The sequence below is a fragment of the Pimephales promelas genome, chromosome 3 (genome assembly GCF_988280905.1).
Source record: "Pimephales promelas chromosome 3, fPimPro1.hap1.1, whole genome shotgun sequence".
Classification (NCBI taxonomy): Eukaryota; Metazoa; Chordata; class Actinopteri; order Cypriniformes; family Leuciscidae; genus Pimephales; species Pimephales promelas.
The window spans coordinates 50,626-56,206 of record NC_142771.1 but is presented as its reverse complement, the minus strand read 5'-3'; positions in this window follow the sequence as shown (position 1 = coordinate 56,206).

The following is a 5,581-nucleotide window of genomic DNA, read 5'->3' as shown; positions in this document are numbered from 1 at the left end:
TCGACGCAGAAGTATAAATTGGCCTTAAGTGATGATGGATCGACTCGTTCGCGAATGAGCTTTTGATGGGTCGTTCGCGATTCGCGAATGAGCCGACTATTTTATTTGAACGTCGGGAGCTGGCTCGCATATCTGAAGAGCCGACTCTATTTTTACAAATTTAGCCTATAGAAATTAAATAATTATGTAATAAAAATTGAAATATACCAAGTCAAAGTCATTTAAAGAGCCGTTTGTGAGCCAAAAGAGCCGGCTCTTTTCAGGGCTGAGTCAAAAGAGCCGAATGCTCATCACTACTATGCGTGCTTTAGAACACCCGCCCAACTCTACCTCTGATTGGCTTACAGTGACAGTTTACTCTACCTCAGCCAATCGTCAGCATTTATGCGCTTGTCTCGTGCTCAATGGAAGAACAGTAAAAAAGTGTGCCTCTTGCTCAGAGATCTAGTTGGTCTGATGAAAATAAAAACAGCTTCATCAGTTGTTATAGTAACGGGACTCATTTTTGGCAGTAACGGTAACGGCGTTGTTAAGATGAGAAGAGTAATCAATTAGATTACTCGTTACTGGAAAAAGTAATGCCGTTAGTAACGGCGTTATTTTATAATGCCGTTATTCCCATCACTGATAATAATAAGGGTATTATTAAGTAACAACTTTAACTTGGTAGAAACATCTGACTCAGAATTCAGTTAATAAACTTAAACATTGTGCTCAAATAACAGTAACTTAAGGTTTTAAGGCAGACTAAACGCATAACTTACATACCACGTTCAACTTCGTTTGACAAAAACTGGAGATTAGAGCCACACGAGCTGCAAAAGGCTGTAACCGTTCTCAGATCGTTTCCACAAAATGGACAAAACATCCCAGCCTAGAAGGACAATAGTAGAAATGATAACAGTTCAGCTAAAGTTAATCAGGTGTTCATGACACAAAAACAGAGCTAAAAAGTTAACCTCAAAATGAGTTTATCTAACGTAACGTTATATACTCGGTTCATGAATCGATACTTTAAGATTATCAGGATATTAAAACGTTCTGATAAAGTATATGTTCATTTAAAAATCAAATAGACATGTAAGGGTTAATGCCCGACGAGGTGTCCATTGTCAGGTTTTAATGGACGACGGCGAGGCGTAAACCGGCCGACGCGCAGCGGAGGACGGTTGCCTCCGCCGAAGTCCATTAAAACCTGACAATGGACACCTCGGAGGGCATTAACCCGCTTATACCATGGTCACTTGCCAAATAAAACATTTTTAAAACATTAGTTTATATTTTAATTAGGCTAAATCTAGTTTTTACAAATAATAACTTGCCTTGCCTGACTGTTTATTTAGCAACCGGAGATATTTATAGTCCGCTTAGCTCGTATCCCTTCAGGTTCACAAATGCATTTTTTTTTTCATGAAACACAAAGGTTTTTTTATTACACATAAAACAATTAATCAAACAACAATAAAAAACAATTAGCTCTGAGCTCCAGCGATTTGCGCTTAACGTTATAGAGGGCAATAAATTAATCAGATCAGAGGGTCATTTGCCTCAGGCTCCTTAGGCTTGAAACGCTGTAACGTTCAGCCTTCTCCTGCCTTGGTTGTCTGGACAGCTGCGTAAAACTCCCGCAGGGTCTCATTCAGGGGTGCGTTTCCCGAAAGCATCGTTATCCAACTATGGTCGCAAGTTACGTCGTTACCAATAGAGTTCAATGGAGCAGCGCAGCAGCGGTGTAATTTTCTCCGTTTTATTTACATTTTTTCTTTCTTCAGCAGCATACCAGTCGTCAAAGTTGCCATATTCTCCATAAATGTTAAAAGAAATAGCACGAAGTCGCTCATTGTTGTATTAGGCTATAATATCTAACGTTAGATGATACAGCATGTGACTGCCTGTTGCTATGGTTACTCACAGCCGTTGTAGGCAGCGCATTTATTTATTAATTTCGAATGGTCAACAGGCAGTTTCACCAGAACTACTTTACTAGGTGTCCTCTATCACTTTTTAACGGACACCCTGCAGCCAATCAGAATCGAGTATTCACCCAGACCATGGTATAAATTAAGATAACTTACACAGACGTGTGTTCCGATCAGGTCCTGATTCGACGCTTGAGGAAATCTATTTTCAGTGCCGGCACTGCCCCCTGGTGGTCGGGAGCATTTCCGTTGTGTTGTGGCTATTTTGTTGTGTTGTGGATATTTCGTTGTGTTGTGGCTTGTTTCCGTTGTGTTGTGAACTTATGTTTGCTTTTTGAATTTCGTTGTGTTGTGCACTACTGGGCCTCCGTAGATTAGTATTGGTATCAACATAACATACAAATAGATATTACATATTTGATATTTATGGCTACAGTGTTTGATATGGGATTAAAATGATGGGCAGTGCATGAGATATAAACTAATGCTAAATTATTTAAAAATGCCTTTGTTCCGATCAGAGCATGTGAGCGGAGAGAGCATTTCTGAATTCATTTCATTTTAATATTGCATTTTATTCCGCTCGGTCGCAATTTGCGCGCTCAATCCTGCTGGCTCGAAAATATGTGGATAAGGGCTACCTGCGACTAAAGTTTTTTCTAGTCAACTAGTATTTGTTTATTTAACCAATTAGTAGACAAATCGCCCCTTTATATTGATTAAATAACTTTAAAAAAACCCTTTACGCCCCACCTGTCACGTCTTTATTCCCCACCAGAGGGCCGCGCCCCACACTTTGACACTTTGAGCGGCGACTACCATCTGTAGTTAGGGGGCGCCCTGGTGGCGGCGGGGCCCTAAGCAGCCACTTGGTTCGCTTATAGGGAGAGCCGGCTCTGATCCCATGCACTGGTTTCAAATCACCATGCACAAGGAGTAGTGTGTTAGTGGCTACTCCTTGCCCAATGTTAGCAGTCGTTGTAACTCTCAGTTTAGAATATTTCAAGCACAGGAAAAACACAACCTCTCCTGTGAAGTATTGAATCAGCAGTTTGTTCGTTTCATGAGTGTATTGTAATGTTTGAGCTCCTGAAGAGTTTTGCAGGGTCAGCATCATAACTTTCTTATCAAAGTTTCTAAATTACTCCATGTGGCCAACTATTGGAAAACTGCTGTTTTTGTACTGAACCAACACACACATTATTCACTTATTGCTACTCCAACAAAGTTTGTGTAAAGATACACTTTTTGCTATTTAAGTTTTTTTGCTTTTGGATGGGCTTTGGGGGCCTGTATGTCGGTCCCCCGGGGGCCCACGAGGCTGGGGGTGGTCTCTTTCGAAAGGTCTCGGTCCGTTCTCCACTCGATAAAAAATTGGCGTCGAAACGTTGATATGTTTGCGATTTTTATTTTATTTTTTATTTTCCCGAGCTCGTGGCGCCATTTCAGAGTGCGGCCGACGGTTTTCGGCTAATAACTCCGCGAATACTCCACAAAAAATGACGAAAAGCATATGGTTTTGTCCAGTTCTGCGAGACGGTTCGAAGGGGCCTGGTCTCTGACGGATACGTTCAGTTTTCGCTGAGATATTTGCGTTTTTTTGCTTCCGGAGGGTCTTTGGGGGCCTGTATCTCTGTATCTTTCAGCAACATGACAAGCCAGTGAATTAGCAGGTTTCAATGGACTACTTGCACAACTACTTCCGCGTTCTACTTATTACATACCGGCAGTTTCCGGTTAGAGTGTCCATCGCACGTCCATACATGAGAATGCAGATTATCACTATGTTTTATGGATGCCAATTGATTAAAACAATGAATAACGATCTCTGCATTAATTATCTTGAGCCTGCTGAATGTTCCTATCTATGAATATATTTTCTTTCTAACTGTTGGATTCTGAATAATAAATAGGCTAAATATATTTATCCACTAACCTGTAGCAGTCTTCTGTCTTCTCATTATAACAACAGTATTAGCCTACTTATAATCTATACTTGAGTGAGTTTACATTTTTTTAATGAATTTGACTAATAAAAAGTGTGCATTGGTGCTTTATTCCTGTCTTTTTAAAATAGTTTAATGAATGAATTAATGATCACGAGTGTAACCAGGTTGAAATTATCTTTACTTTTACATTGAAATGTCACCAAATCCTGATTTACATTGTCTTCTATGTGTTTAATATATGTTTTATTGTCAATACTCATGCCTGTATGTTCTGTTCAGGCTATGGTGTTAATACCTGTACTTTCACTTTAAGAGGTCGCAGGTTTTGTGACGTAATTTATGCGCTTCTCTCAGTTCGCGCCAGGCTGTCTGAGAGAAGGCAAATCCACTCTTTTGCCTTCATTAAAAAGAGCAACTAGCAGACGGTCGTGGTTCGGGTCTTTTCTTTATTCAGCACAACAAGAACACAACGCAGAATATAAAAGAGTTAACGGACGTGCATCCAAATCAACATAGAACTGTTAAGGACAAGACACGCCCGTTACAAGAGGTGCCTACGATCAGAACGCACGCAACTAGAGGAGAATGACAGTCAACTTCTCTGAATAAATCAAGCATTTTGGGTATGAACATGTGATAGTAAAACTATTGACATTGAAAAAACACACTGAATGATTATTGATTACAATATTTAATCCAAATAAATAAATGTTCGTGTTTCGTACTGATGTTTCAGCGTCGCGGTCACTAGACGAACACTGACACCCTGTGGTGAAATAATGGTGTATTTTTAACAGCCGCAGCTTTCTCGGATTGGCTTGGTTTGGATTTAAACTTAACGTTCCGATGAGTTTTGATAATTCTTCACACGGTAAACATCAGAATATCCCTTCTTCTGTCAATAAAAATGTGCAAAATATAAAATCTTATAACAGACACTCATTTTAGGTGGTGTTTATTCAACTCATTGACCGCAGTACATTGAAAGTAAACGTAACCGGAAACAAGTGATATGTATTGTTTCTAAACGGAAGTGCGTCACGAAGCTCAGTGCAAGTAGTCCATTGTTGCTTTGCACAGTGCGTGACATTTTTTATCTTCATGTAACGTGGCTAGAGTTTTGACACAGGGTCAGTGGGCTCTGTCTAATTCTTTCTTTTTCGCTTGTTTATCGCCATCCTTTTTTCCCTTTTACCCTTCTTTGTTTTATGAGCAGGTGCCACTCGAGAAATTGGCCTGACTCAATGGAAAAGATAAAAATAGTAGATAAAATACTCCCTTTTTACCTGAATCAGGTTATGGATCTTTCTCAATTTCAACATGAACACAATAGTATATTTTTGTAGAGTCTTTTTGTAACAACTTTTACTTCACGATTGAATTAAAACAGAAACCCAGCCAATGCGACAGCTTGCTAGAACCAGTGGAAGAACCTGAACAGGTTCTGGAATGAGCTTTTATATCTGTGCTGAGGTGCATGTTGGAAACTGGGAGAAACCAAGTGTAGAGGATGAAGGGGAATGTTTGTTTAAAAATGAAACAGTTTTTCAATGAGGAAACATCTATGCGTGTTTTTTTAAATAATAATTTGTGAATTACGCCATGTACAGAAAGTTTATTATATTGAGATTTGGTGGTTTGTTGATTTGTATTCCTTGTTGTTTGCATTCCTGTCAGTGGTTTTGCCCATAAGTATAAATGCCCACAGGATGA